The sequence below is a fragment of the Lissotriton vulgaris genome, chromosome 10 (assembly GCF_964263255.1).
Source record: "Lissotriton vulgaris chromosome 10, aLisVul1.2, whole genome shotgun sequence".
Lineage (NCBI taxonomy): Eukaryota > Metazoa > Chordata > Amphibia > Caudata > Salamandridae > Lissotriton > Lissotriton vulgaris.
Genome location: NC_141698.1, coordinates 653,272,711 through 653,287,983, shown reverse-complemented (window position 1 = coordinate 653,287,983; position 15,273 = coordinate 653,272,711).

The window sequence follows — 15,273 nt, the reverse complement described above, 5'->3', positions numbered from 1 at the left end:
AGCGACACTACCATGAGGGCTCTGATATCATGACACTGGGCCTAGCATTTAAACCAACTTCCCCCACTCATATGATTGCTGATAATCAAGTCCATGGGGGTTGTTTCCAATTTGAGTAACACCATTCTCTTTATCTTCTCCATTTATGTATTCGAGCATCACTTAAATGGCCTTACCCCCATGCTTGGGAGGTACGCCATAATTAAGTAATTACTAACATGTATTTCTTTGCTCATTCTCCCAATATAATTAAGAAATATCTCTATGCTTATGTTTGTTTATTAGCTCAATGTGCTTTACCCTCATGTCAGAGAGGTACGCCATGCTTACACGAATTTGCTATGTGATATTATATTGGTTTTCTGATCCCTTGACTCCCAATTTGGACATTGTTTGACCATGCACCCACACCATTGAGTGTACTATTCCACGTCGTACCCAGGTCAATTGTCTTAATTTACTTCATTTAATTGTACTGCGCTGTTGGTATCCCACAGGGCACTATCTAGCTATTCGCTGCCTCTTCATATTCATTAATACCCCCGAAATTGATTGGTGGCACAAGGATGAAATCACTCCCATAGTCTTTTTTCGAGTTTCACTGTCCGCCCGGACACCACATGACACCATTACCATGGCGATATCACCAATCAGGAAATGGAGCTCGCGTTGTTGCCTTCGTACGGAGCTTTCCGATTCACTCGGCATCAGTAAGTAATCTCCCCACACCGGTCCTTCCATGCCTGGGAATCGTTCGTTGTTTATCTTCTAAATGAGTTCCCGTTTCTCTTTTTCGATTTAACAGACTAACGGTTGACTCATCCTTCCCGACGCTGCTTTAAACTCTGCCCAGCACTGTATAAGCGTTTCTCCTGTGTATCGGTAAGCTGCATCTGTTTGAAACCGGCCCACTCGTACCGCACAAAAGCTGCCCATTGTTTGGTGTGCTTCAATGTTAACCAGAGCACGTACATTATTTTCAGGTGCTGTCCGGCCACCGATAACGCCATAAATTAACAATTAACCAAATTGAGGATTTTTACCCAGAGGTAAGCCCGTTCCTATTCTTAATTACCATGACGGCACTGTACCCCTTGACCAGTTTGTAATACATATGTGTTATGTTGCAGACACTTCCCAAAGGATATTTGCTTCCCATCGAATTCCGCCTATCCAGTTCCACCTTCAATCAATCCCAGGTATTCTAGTTAGAGTAGTTCTTAGGTGTGTCCTGCCTTGACTCAGTGTTGCCTCCACCCAACGTGCCAGTTCTCTGACCCTCACACTCGGGTCCATTGCTAAATGTATTTGAATTTATTTTAATGTTCTATACTATTGGACGTTACCATATGTCCAAGTCAATGGTAACCCTATTAAGTCATCTTTGACGCACTATACCGTCACTTTTAAGGTTACAATTGGATGCATTCATGACTAGATTAATCTCACTATTACCCTTAACTAATGACCAAGTATTCAGTGCGTTCTCATTGTTGTATATCTACTGATGTGATTACTTATGAGGCTGGAATTATACCCCTCTAGTAATTTTAGTTCATTGTACTCACTTTCATTAGGTTACCTGCCCCTACCCCTTGGTCCTGATGAAGACCCCGCAGCAAGGATATAAACATTCCCTGCATTGATAAGAGGGTCGAAACGTCGACTGCTGTTTTTCCTGTGTCAACTTCACGCCAGCAGTGTTTAGATTAATTGTATTCTGTGAAGTATCTATTATCAACAAAAGAGCGCCAATAAGACACGAGTGAAACCCTATATCACAGTGAACAAAAGGTGAAACCTGCCTAAATGTGAATGGTCATTAAGCAATGGGGGAGGCAATGAAAAATAGAAAAATTATTTATTTTCTAAAAGAAGCCTCACTCACCCTAGAGGTGACATGCTTCATCATGGGGTTCGGTCACAGGGGGGGCCGACTATCCCCACCTGTGTGCTACCACGCCTGCAAGTGCAGCGGAGCTGGTATGTGTGAAGGGAGTGAGCAGTGCAAAAGGTGTGTTGTAAAAGATCACAACTGTGCCTCAACAAACTTTATTAAGGGCCAGTTGTTCACATTAAAAACTGTGGAGTCACTGGAATTTTTAATTTTTATCCAGGAACTTTAAAAAGTGCATGGTCAACATGTTTCTGCTGGTGGTGCTATAGTCAGCTCAGCTTTCTTCAGGACCAGATTATAAAAAAGGAAACAAATCCTACGGGGGTCCAAGCACGCTAAGGCCTGCCCACACCGTTAGGAAACAAAAGAGTAGATCAAGTAATTTTTACTCTCCTCAAAATAACTCACGGTTTTACCCGTCCTTAGGACTCCTGCTAATCGTCAGGTGGAGTTTCTGTAGATAAACAGACATTTCAATTCTTTTAACGTGCATCCCTTTTGAAATACATGACCAATATAAAACATGTTCATTTTATCTTATATTTGAATTGTCCCCTCAGTTACTTGCCAGACAATTCAAGTTTGTGACATTCAATATTTCAAAAGTCAAAGGTGATTGGAATATAAATTTCCATACATCTACTGGATTCTGAATTATTTAATTCCAGCAGAATTCACAAATTCATTTAATTGAAAAGTTCATATTATCAGCATAACATTCTTAGAACATAGGTCTCAGGATCCCTTAATAGGGGCCAGATAGCCATTAGAAGTATAAGACTTAGCCATTCATAGGGAATATGTTGCACTTACGTTGCTTCAAGGTGCAACACGCTTCATGGGCTCAAAGGGTTAGGCATATTTTCACTCTCAGTCAAACCTGTTTGGACCCAAAATAGGAGCTGTTTAGGTAAAATATAATTTTATTCCAACCATCTAAGTTAGCGTTTTTAAAATAAATATAGAGAGTAAAACCCTCTTGAGGGGCCAACTCTACTACGCGCCGCATCACTCACTTGCTGCTGGGAGGCTCGCCGTTTATTCACCTATTTGATTCACCCCTGAGGCCCGGATCGCTGTCTCGGCGTTCCCGGCCCGTTATTAATACTTCCGTGTTTTGGACGCGAGACGTAATGCGTCACGGAACGTCACGTAAACACGTGACAATCGGGGATTGGTGTTCAAATACATTGACTTGTACTCGAATGGGTTCTTTTTATTTTTCATGTTTTGTTGAAAGCCAGCATTATAATACCTAATTATGTTAAAGGGGGCACATGGCTTGATTCGGTAAAGAAGTCAGTTACTAGCGTGAATACACTTCTGGTTGCTAGCGTGTATATACTTCCGGTCTGTTTCTATTCACGACTAGACCGTTAACCTTCAGCCAATCACAAGGTTGTCACTGTTTGTGTTGGTATAAATGTATTTATAGGGCGATATAAAAATATATATAGGGCGCCTCTTCAGTGGTTAAAACCTTGTGGTGTGTTAATGTTGCTCAGACTCTAGAACATGGCAACTAGTCTTTCTTGGTTCTTTGGAATGAAAGAAAGTGTCTCTAGGAATCTATTTGAGGATGTGTTCAAAGACCCATTTTGCTGAAACTCAATAATTGTGGAACAAAAATTGAGGAACAAAAATTGAGTAGAGTGGGGCATAGAATCAGCTTCAGATTGTTTAAACATTAACAGTGTACAAAATCCTCAATGTTAATGTCGATTTTAATCGGTTTCGAACTGATAGTGGGGTTGTTTCTAAAGTAAAAAACAGTATCATTTCAAAACACTACCCCAGGGGATGTCATCATTCAGTCCCACTTGGTGGGATGACAATCGGTGTATCCATCTTTGTTCCAGCTCGAACAACCTTTGTTCACTGGCACCTTGTAGATGTTCTATTACGGTCCAGTGGAAATTGTCTGGGGAATGTTTCTGCTCTAAAAAGTGAGAAGTCATTTTTGTATTGCTCTTGCCACAGCGTATGCTGCTTCTATGTTCACACATACAGAGTTTAACCATTCTTCTCGTCATTCCCACATACTTCAGACCACATGGGCAAGTTATTAAATATACCACATTGGCTGTGTTGCAGTTTGTATGGTTTCTTTGTTCCCAGATTTTATCGGGTTCCAAAGTCAGTGTTTTAGAAGTACTCGCGAGTGGACAAACACTACAATTACCACATGGATAGTGGCCTAGCACTGGTGGTAATCCCCACATATTCAGGACATTTTGAGTGGGTTCTTGTCTCTTTCTGGGGCGGGTGTGTACTAAAGCATCCTTAAGGCTTTTAGCCCTTTTGTAAGAGAATAGGGGTTTTTTCCAATTGCAGGAGTTGGATGTAAGAATCCTCCAGTGTTTGGAAATGCTGCGTGCCACCATATTTGAGGCTGTGTTGAATGTTGTTACACAGGTAAGTGGTACCTCGTTGTTCTCAGCTTGGGGTTTCTCCTCCAAGAGGGCATCTCGATTTTGATTCCGAGCCCTTTTGCAGCTGGTTGTTAGGAGATGTTTTGGATATCCCCTGACTTGCATCTTTTCTGTGAGATCTTGGGCCTGTGTTTTGTAATCATGTACATCTGAGCAGTTCCTCCGAATACGGAGAAACTGCCCAAAAGGCAGATTCTCCCTTAGTGGGCGCGGATGGAAACTGGTATAATGTAACAAGTTGTTCTTACTGGTAGGTTTGTAATGAGTTTTAGTTCTTAATTCATTTCCTACCCTCTCGATGGTCACATCCAGGAATACTACAGTTGATTCACTGTGCTCATGGGTAAATTTCAAATTTGCGTCACAATCGTTGACCCATCTGAAGAAAGTGATCAACCGTTCTTCACCACCTCTCCAGATCAACAGCACATCATCTATGTACCTTTGCCATAGAATGATGTTTTCACGAAAGGGGTTATCTGATGAAATAATATGTAGTTTTTCAAAATTGAAAACATACAAACCCGCTACACTAGGGGCAAAAGTGCTCCCCATGGAAGTTCCGGTAGCTTTTAAATATAACCGGTCTTCATATTGGAAGAAATTCCTTTTGAGGGCCAGGGAGGCACATTCCACTACAAAGGATTTGGATGTATTGTAGTCCCATCTGTTGTTATCAAGTGTGTGGGCAATTACCTCTATGGTCGCATCTTGCGGGATGCAAGTGTAAAGGCTTTCTATATCTAGTGTAGCTAGAAAGCATTGTCCTTCGGGTAAAGTTATTGATTTCAACATCATCAATAAGCTTTTGGTGTCCTTGATGTATGTACTGGTGGTTTCCACTATTGGTCTCAAAAAGAAATCGCAGTATTTGGACAAGGGTTCCAGCAGGGAACCCAGCCCAGAGACAATTGGTCTTCCTTGGGGTGGAAAAATCCCTTTGTGTGTTTTTGGGAGGGTGTAAAAATAGGGAATTTTACCCTCTGATGTTGTCAAAAAGTCTGCTTCCTGCTTTGTGATTAGGCCTTCAGATTCAGCTGATGTAACTAATTCTATAATCTCAGACCTCAAATTTTCAGTTGGATCCTCCCTCAGTAAGATGTAATTTGTTTCATTATCCAGTAGGCGTCAACACTCTTGGTCATAGGCTCTTTTGTGTTGGATGACCACACCTCCGCCCTTATCTGCACTCTTTATTACTATTTCAGTGTTGTTCTGTAATGATCGTATAGCCTTGAATTCTCCCGAAGTCAGATTTTTATAGGGATTTGGTGGTGCTAAGGATTCAATTTCTTTGACCACGGCTTGTTCAAAAGCCAATATTTCTGGTGGAACACTGTGTTGGGGTGGTTGGAAAGTAGATTTTAATCTAAAATTTGTATCACTCTGTGTCCTTTGATTGGCATCTGTCGTTTGTTTTTCGAAGAAACTCTTGAGTCTCAATTTTCGAAAAAAATCAGTCAACTCACACCGTAGTTTGAAAATATCAAGGTTGGGAGTCGGAACAAAACCAAGACCTTTCTCAAAGATATTTTTCTCGTCTTCAGTGAGGACTATGTCAGTTAAGTTAGTTATTAAACTCTCTGATTGCTTGGGCCCACTCTCTGGTCTGCGGTTTTGCTTCTCGTGTTGTCGCCCACTGAGTCCGTCTGGTCCCAGTGGACCTGATTCTGCCCCTTCCGTTTGCCCCTGGAGCCCCGGCCTCTCCCTAAAAAAGGCGGCTGGAACATAGGTGGTTGAAAAAATGGCGGTTGCATTTGGCCAAAGGGTTGATTCCAACCCATCATTGGGGGGAAAGGAGTTTGAGGGGGGAAGGCATTATGGAAGCGTGGACCATTCTGCTGATAAGTTTGACAGTAAGGATTAAACATTCCTCTTCCTCTGCCTCTTCCTTTGTTTCTCCTGTTACCACTCCCTGTACTAGAACCACTTGACTGAGAATCATCAGAGGTATCTGAATTATAATCTGTCTTTGTGGGAGGCGTATATTCTGCTACGGAGTAGGGATATACTTTATCATATGACCATTTTTTAAGATCTTTTTGCAATTTCTGACCTTTAGATTGGGCGAGATTTTCTTTGTAATAATTCATCTCTTTATTCAAGTCATCCAATCTTTTCTTCCAGCCTGTCAGAGTTGCATTAAAATGTGCCTCCGTAGTTTGTATTTCCAGTTGAATGGTTTCTGACAATCGTAAGGCAGTCTTAATTATTAAAACCGCCCAATCTAGTGCAGTGCCAGGCTATTTGGGCCCACTCCTTTCTGAACACCGCATCCTCCAAAAAAATTCTCGGTGCGTTGGTTACCAACAACCCTTTGGGTGCTGTGTTTTTTAATAGATATTGTTTCAACATTGTGCCATGCAAGATTGCTCTTATGCGGCTTCTTTTTAACTCACCCAGTTTGTCCCACTCCGTTGTTTGGGAGATCGTTTGTGATATTGAGGCATCTGCAAATAAATTTGCATCCCCTAATAATGCGTCAACTTCTTCTCTACTAAAGGAGAGACCCAGGTCCTCCATCTTTTTTGTTATGCTATGATACTATTGTTGAGATACTCTCGCAGCTGTGCGCTGCCTAGAATGTATATACAACAAGAGAGGAAGGGAATAATGGCTACTCTCCCACCCCTTATTTCAATACCTATTATCAACAAAAGAGCGCCAATAAGACACGAGTGAAACCCTATATCACAGTGAACAAAAGGTGAAACCTGCACGTTAAAAGAATTGAAATGTCTGTTTATCTACAGAAACTCCACCTGACGATTAGCAGGAGTCCTAGGGGCCGGTAAAAACGTGAGTTATTTTGAGGAGAGTAAAAATTACTTGATCTACTCTTTTGTTTCCTAACGGTGTGGGCAGGCCTTAGCGTGCTTGGACCCCCGTAGGATTTGTTTCCTTTTTTATAATCTGGTCCTGAAGAAAGCTGAGCTGACTATAGCACCACCAGCAGAAACATGTTGACCATGCACTTTTTAAAGTCCCTGGATAAAAATTAAAAATTCCAGTGACTCCACAGTTTTTAATGTGAACAACTGGCCCTTAATAAAGTTTGTTGAGGCACAGTTGTGATCTTTTACAACACACCTTTTGCACTGATCACTCCCTTCACACATACCAGCTCCGCTGCACTTGCAGGCGTGGTAGCACACAGGTGGGGATAGTCGGCCCCCCCTGTGACCGAACCCCATGATGAAACATGTCACCTCTAGGGTGAGTCAGGGTTCTTTTAGAAAATAAATAATTTTTCTATTTTTCATTGCCTCCCCCATTGCTTAATGACCATTCACATTTAGGCAGGTTTCACCTTTTGTTCACTGTGATATAGAGTTTCACTCGTGTCTTATTGGCGCTCTTTTGTTGATAATAGGTATTAAAATAAGGGGTGGGAGAGTAGCCATTATTCCCTTCCTCTCTTGTTGTATATACATTCTGTGAAGTATGCCTTTCCCAATGATGGTCGCCATTATTATTTTTGTGGCTATTTTGGCTATATAACTAAATGCCAAGTTTGTTCTAAATGTCTGATTTTACTGTCACACATTCCTACCACTCCCTCATCCTCACCTTGATCACTTCCTTCCTTCCTTCCTGGGGCACTGTATGACCTTGAATACTTTTGACCATTTGCTGTGTGTATTCATTACACTTGATCCCTCATGGAATAAAACTTTGCGGATTTAATTGTTGTTCTATGATTAATCATTTGAATTGTGTATATTGTCCTTTGTCTACACTGGGACCCCTCCTTTCTAGTACTATAATAATACGAGGCTGGTTCTCACATTTCAAAACCTTAAAACAAAGCAAACTCTGTGCAGAAGTCTTTCGGCTGTGTTGGAAAGTGTGTGTAATTATAAATAGCATGTGGGATAGTAGCTTTATGTAAAGAACGGTGCCCATAATGCTGGTAACTGAACATGTCTCCAAAATTTCTTTTACCATCATGCAATTCATCATTAGAAAATGCAGCTGATTGTTCTAAATCTGAAAGCAAATTATGCACAGTTTCAATGTCCCAATCATCAGAGAAAGTACTTTAAGGAAATTTTAAACAAGTACGGAATTTTTAAAAGTTCAGTAGGACCATATACATCATACGATAACCTGTAACCAATGCTCACCAGGGACAAGTCTCTTAGTTCATGGTGTGATGATGCATGTGGTTTAAGAACCAAGTACACAAGTTGTACTGCAGAGCATTCTGTGAGAAAGCATCTATTCAGAAGTAGGAAAAAGACAGTTATTATGTTAATCGAAAGTACCAGGAAAAGAAAGACAATTGAAATCCATTGATGTATCCAGGGAACATTGAAGTAAGTCTTTTTCAGCCAAAGATAGAAAGCATCAACTCGAAGATTAAAGGGAGAGGCAGTGTCGGCCGCTCAGGTTCACTTGGATCCGAAGAGAAGTTGTCTTAATGTACAAAGTAGCCAGACAGCGTCCGATCTATTCTTGGCAGATCAGCAGGTTTTGTTGAACTGAGAGATGACTTGATCTGTGGCATGTTGACATGGACTCCGTCATTTTTTTGTTGAAATGTCTGTACTTGTTGACTGTACTGTTGAAGTTGATTCAATAGGGAGAAGCATCATTTCATTGTCATTCACAGCTTCTCTTTGAATAGGGGAGTCTTCAGTCAATTTTAAAGCTTCCATCTGATTTTCCTGTATGGTAGCGAGAGGAGTGCAGTGGCTACCAGGAGCCTGTGTGGCCTACAGTTGAGAATTGGCCATGTAGTGTGGTTTGATCTGATCAATTAAGACACACTGTTTGTCTCAGTGGCCAGCAAAAGGCAGAAGAAGGACAGTTCTGGTACCTTAGACAGCTAGGACAGGTACAGGCGCTCTGTAATATAACCCAACCTCTTATTTGTCCACAATTTTCTCTCTGACCAGGTCCTCAGTCTATGGGCCCCAGGCAGGTCTTGATGTCATCATTTTCACTTCCCCAGTGGCGGAACGTTTTACGTGGATGTTCCTTTGTAAAGCTCAGTATTGTTTAAGGTCCTGTAAAACATCTAAACGATCATTGAGGTCAAATGAAGTTTCAGCCGCCACTGTGCTGACACTATACAGTTTGATTACCCACATCCTTACCCCAAACAGGAGCTCATAAGGTATACGACCCCCCTGGGATTTTCTTGGCAAGTTGTTGAGTGCCCTCTGGAACCCATAAAGGTGATTGACCCAACTGCCACCCAAGTCTAATATCTTTGCTGATAAGGATTGCTTTAAGTCACTGCTTTTCCTCTCAATTACCACATTTTCCTCAGGATGATAGGGAGAGGAGTACTGCAAGGTCACACCCAAACTTCCCATGGCTTCTTTCATTGCCCGAGAGCTAAACGCTGGGCCCTGGTCGGAATGTAGTGTGACTATTGCATATGTGCTGATAAAGACTCGCAAATCCTTTATAACAGTTTGAGCGTCTGCCGGGTGCTGGGGCCAAACCCACAGGAATCTAGAGCATGAATCTACTGCCACCAAGATGTACTTGTAAGCCCCATCTGATTGCAAGGGGCCTCAGTGACCAAAATAGACACATTTTGTCTGAGCCCTTCTTCTATTGGCAGATGTTGCATTTGAGGACAAAGTACTTGGTCCGCTTAGTAAGACCTGGCAACCAATAGTGCTGCTTTAATAGTGAAACTGTAGCAGAGATCCCTGCATGTACTGAACCCAGACCCTCAGGTGCAGCTAGTATTAATCCCAATCTTCAATCATTGTCTGGTAATACTCCACTATTCCTGGAATTTGAGCAAACGGAATGTTTTGTGCATCTAATTTGTAGGATAACTTGAGTGGAAAGCCTTTCAGCAGGGCTGAGCTGTTGCGCATGAAATTGACAGCTATCATAGTTGCTATGTCTATCATTGTGCTAGAGCAAGGTAATGCAGCAACTGCAGCAGTATGAACTGTTGCCTTGGTGGCTTCATCCACCCTAGAATTCCCTTCAACTTGAACGCCAACACGTTGATGACTCAATGTATGAATAACATGAGCCTTTAGCAGGCCATCATTCAGCTTCACCACTTCATCCCAGAGCATCTTGTGCTTTACTGTGCAACCTTTGGAATCCCTAAATCCATTCTGGCCCCAATAATATAAATATTTGTTATAGGACTTGACACAATAAAATGAATCACACACTATGAGTGTGGGGAATTCATGATCACTATTTTGTAGTGCCAGTATCTGGAATTTTAGTTCTGCCAACTGAGCCGTACAGTCTCGTAGAGATTGTGTGTCTGTTTCCCAGGAAGAAACTTTCCATCCTGCATGAGCCCTTTTACAATTGCGCATGCCGTGGAATATTGCTGTTTCATACCTATGGCCGACTGGCCAGATGCATCGGTATAAATAATACATTCATATCAATCTAGAAGCATTATTTAATGTGGCAGATGATATTCTTGTTCGTACTGCAGGAATGCTTGTGTTGGTAATGAAGAATCAAATCTGTAATCCACATCTGTTGCAGTGGAGAGTTCACCTATTGGATCCATTGTGGATGCATCGCTTTAGCATTGGGGATGCTTGCCTTTGTAACGGCCTCTGGGGTTGCTACTGGAGTCACAACAATTATGAGATTCCCCTGGGCTAGCGCTCTGTCTCTCACTCCAGCAGCCTGTATGCTGTGGGTAATTCAATTCAAAGAAATCTTTATTCGAGTTACAGGAATTCATAAAATCACATATATTAATACACAATTCATAAAACCTTTTGCAACAATAAAACTAGAAGTTTACAATCAAGCAAAAATATTATTTTAGGCATTTTCCATCATCTTACGTGCATGTACAGCAATTTTTAAAAAAGTGCAAATGCAACAGAATATTTCCTCATTATCGAGTGTTAGCAGCAACTGATAGGATTGGTCCAAAGTAATAGGTCTATATTTTTTTTAAAGTGGAATTAATAGCCATTTTGTATATTTCAAGTAGAAATTACAAAAAAAAGGAAGTGCAGATCATTTTGGTTGCTTTGCCCATTACAAGGGCAGCTAATTTTGTCTGTACTTGGCTGGTGACCCAGGGGAAAATTTAACAGATACCTAATGGAACCAGCCCTTAGTCGAAACAAGAGACTTCTTTCCCAATTCGTTAATGGTAACGTTAGACACAATGCAAGAGGATATCTGGGTGCCTTTATACTCAGGTACCGAACTACTGTATGCTGTGAGTAATTTTTCAGTTGGTGCAAAACGCATTTCAGCATTTGTGTACAAATGTGATTTGTATGCAATAGATACTGTATTGCCTTCAGTACAAAGGTGTACCTGGTTGGTCCAGTAATCAAGCGGATTACCAGGTTAGCTGTGTTGCCACCTGTCTGTAAATGTTTGGGCGCTATCATTTCAGCTTGTACGTGACGTAGGTTATCAGTATGTTCCTTTGTCCAATGGTGCACTGAAAAATCTGGTCTAATTAAGTCACCTTTTCTACATAATCCAAAATGTATGTCCTGCCAAAATTCAAGAATCCTAAAATGGATTGTGGTCCTTTCAGAGTCGTTGGAGATTAGAGCACCGCACATTGTTCTAAAAATTGTGCCACCAGGCTTTTGCCTTCACTTGGCAACTCATCCCCTAGAAACACTAGGAAACTGAGGTGAGTAATTTTTAATTGTTTTTAATTGAATTTGTAACCCAAGATGAGCAAACCCAAGAATTATGTGGTTCATTCCGGCCGGGCGTCCATTAATTCATCGTCTGTCAGATAGATCTCATACACATAGGAGAATTCCTCCTCATCAAAATTTTGAAGATACTCAGTTACCCTGGCTGAAAACAACCCGGGCTGTTCCTATACCCCTGGGGTAATCAACAAAGTTAGTGTTAAAGCCTAGCACCGATAATGCTCTCAAATATCTGTTCCCAGGTGCTATACTTTGGCAGAAAAATCCATTTGAGATGTCACAATGTTAATCATTAGTGCGGCTCCGATTGCTTTCTGTACTGCAAATGTGCGTGTGGATGCGTTTAAATGCATATAATCTAAGACTAGACAATATGAATGATCGAGTTTAATCACTGGAAACAGGGGATTATTCATAGGTGAGATGCAATTCTCTATCACACCCTGGTATTCAAGTTGATCTAAGATCTCCCTGACTTGTTTCTTTGCCTCATATTTAAACAGGTACTGTCTCTGAGGTTGAAGAATTGATTGTAATGGGATTTCATGATGAGGTGACTCATCATCCCACCCAACATTATTGTGGTAAACTGCAGGAGGTAACACTAACTCCCACCCCTGCGTCTATGAATTTTTAACTGATTCTGGTATGAGATCAGAAAATCTGGTACGAGATCAGAAAAAGCAGGCAAAATGACTTCTTTTCCCATTGGGCAATCCATCACAAACTCAGGTGGCCAATCCTTTTCAGCCAAAAGAATATTGTAACCATAGGTCAGGTTCTCCCAAAAGAGACCTTTTACCTTCATGGGTATGTCTCCCTCCATATGGAGTGTTATTTCGGATAAACGATGTGGGACACTTACACTTGTATCAGGTGTTTCCACAGTAAGATGCTCACTCGGCGCTACTATCCCGAGAAACTCCATCAGGTTCTGGCGAGCTAAAGTGACTTCTGCCGGCTGTCCAGCATCATCACTGCTCATTCTCCATTATAAAGCAGAGTCGTCAGTAGCCTCTGCATTTCTAATTTTAATCCTGGCTACCTTCTTTTTGAATTGAGGTTTTGAACTCTTTTGTTTGTCTTCCTGTTTAATGATGTAATCCAAAGTGAAATGTGTCTCCCTTTTTGGCTTGACTCGCTGTTCCGATCTGTACTCTGACCATCCACCTCTCTCGCAAATCTTTTCGAATGTCTCCTGAAAGGAACAAGATTAAAATGTATCAGTATCCTCCTACCTAACAGGCTTTCTCATATTGTCACGGTTTTGCAAATTGCATTTTCGTTTGTTGTGTTCCTGTTGATGGGACCCACCCCGTGACTGTGTTTTGTTTTCTTTATTTTTTTGTTTATTATCCCATTTCTTCTTTATAGACTTGTGTACTTGCTTTGAGTTATCTCTTTCAGAACTACTCTTCACTCTGGGTTTCCCAGGTTTGCCTCTCAGATTATGTCTGCCTAAAAAAGCATATATATCTTCGACAATAAGTGCGCCTGCTGTGCGAGTGTGAATTACATCAGGCATTGGCGTATAGCCACTGCTGCTGCCTCTCCTTTAATGTTACTCAACATAATGGTAGATACCAGGGACAAATTGCCCATCAGTTTAATTGCCAGATCCAAGGCAAGCTCTGCCCGTACTTATTCTGAATCTGATCCAGTACATCGGATGTGACTGCTATTTAGGTGGTACCATGTGTTCTGGTGTATGTGGCAGCGAAGATTGCACCCCAAGTGGCACAATGCTCTAACTGGGGAACTATCCCCATAGGCAAGCATATTGTCTGTATGTTTTTCCTCCTGCCCGTATGGGGAAAACTCCTTCAAGCTGTGCTGTTTTTTGTGCTATCCAAAACATGATTTTGTCCCAGCTAGTGGGAACCTTTCCCATACAGGCATTTAGTATTTGTAGTCTAATACCTGTGGTAGCCATGTGTGGTTGTGTAACCTGAGCAGCCCCCGCAGGTTGGACTGTCAATGTTCTCATTACGTATTTTGTTAGATTTCTGTACATTTTTGCTAAATCTCTGTGAATGTTGTGCATTCCTTCTGATGTTAAGGTAGCAACATCTGGATGTGATGTGTATGATGCTAAGACTGCTCTAGTTGCTCCATCTCGGCTGAGCAGACCATGTCTCACATGTTCTGTGGTATGGGGTAGGGTGCCTTGTTCTTGGCATGTTAACAGGACTTCCAATTCCACGGATGGAAAATACACATCAGGTGGTTCATCTTCAATGTATTCATGAAAAACCTTGTGCGGGCCTCTGCAGGTGGGAATGCTACCCAAGAATGGAATACCTCTGTTCTGAATGCTTTGTGTGCCTGAACCACGAAGGTAACATCTCCACACGTTGCCGTGAGGCTGTACTGTAATAATTTCATGATAACTCTTGTCTGAAATTTTCTGAAATATTTAGTCCAACTAACTGTTCTTCAACATTCTTGTCTAGTTGTTCAGTCATTGTTAAAGCAGTAGTATTTAGTCAAGTTGTTATAGAGATATGGTGTGCACAGCGTGGGAACCTTTTAATCCTCCAAGCTTGATTAACCTGCAGCCAATACATAGGGTATGCCTACGCAGCTGAGGTGGATTTGTTTACCTTACCACTACGGACCTCTATGGTTAAAATGTGAGCAGGGGTCTCTGAGAAAGCATGACTGAACCGCTCAGATTTGACTGTAAAATGAGCCTAACCAACATTGGTGGTGCCATATCATGTAGTTCCCACCAATCCGTAGGACCTGCGCATTGTTTGGACATCATAAACTAAATGCTTGGTGTCAAAATCCCAGACCCCCGCAGGATATGTTGGCCTATAGACCAGGTAGCTAGCAGTGCCACTGTAAGACCCCCAACCTACTAGAGAGCGAATAGTTTCTAGCAACCACTGAACATGACAACCCTGACCCCTCAGGAATCATGGAAACTGTACAGAACATTCTGCTCAGTCACTTGTGCTCACTTATTCTCGGAGAAATATACATAGATTAAACAGTGAGACATTTTCAATAATATTGATTGAACCAACGTTATTCTTGCGTAAAATACGTGTGCTGCAACGATTAGAAGACAGAAGCAGATAAACGGGATTACAAGCACCAAAGGCCTAAATAGTAGATATAGTTCTCCCATGGTGCTAAACAATGTATATATGCAGGCATATAAACAAGGCAGTAATCTAGCGTACTCCTACTATGCCAACCCTACTGTAAGTGTACTTAGAGTGTGTGCAGGTGCAGAGCCAAGAAACCCCCCTAGGGACGATCCAACACCATTAATTGATGAGATAGAGTGAAG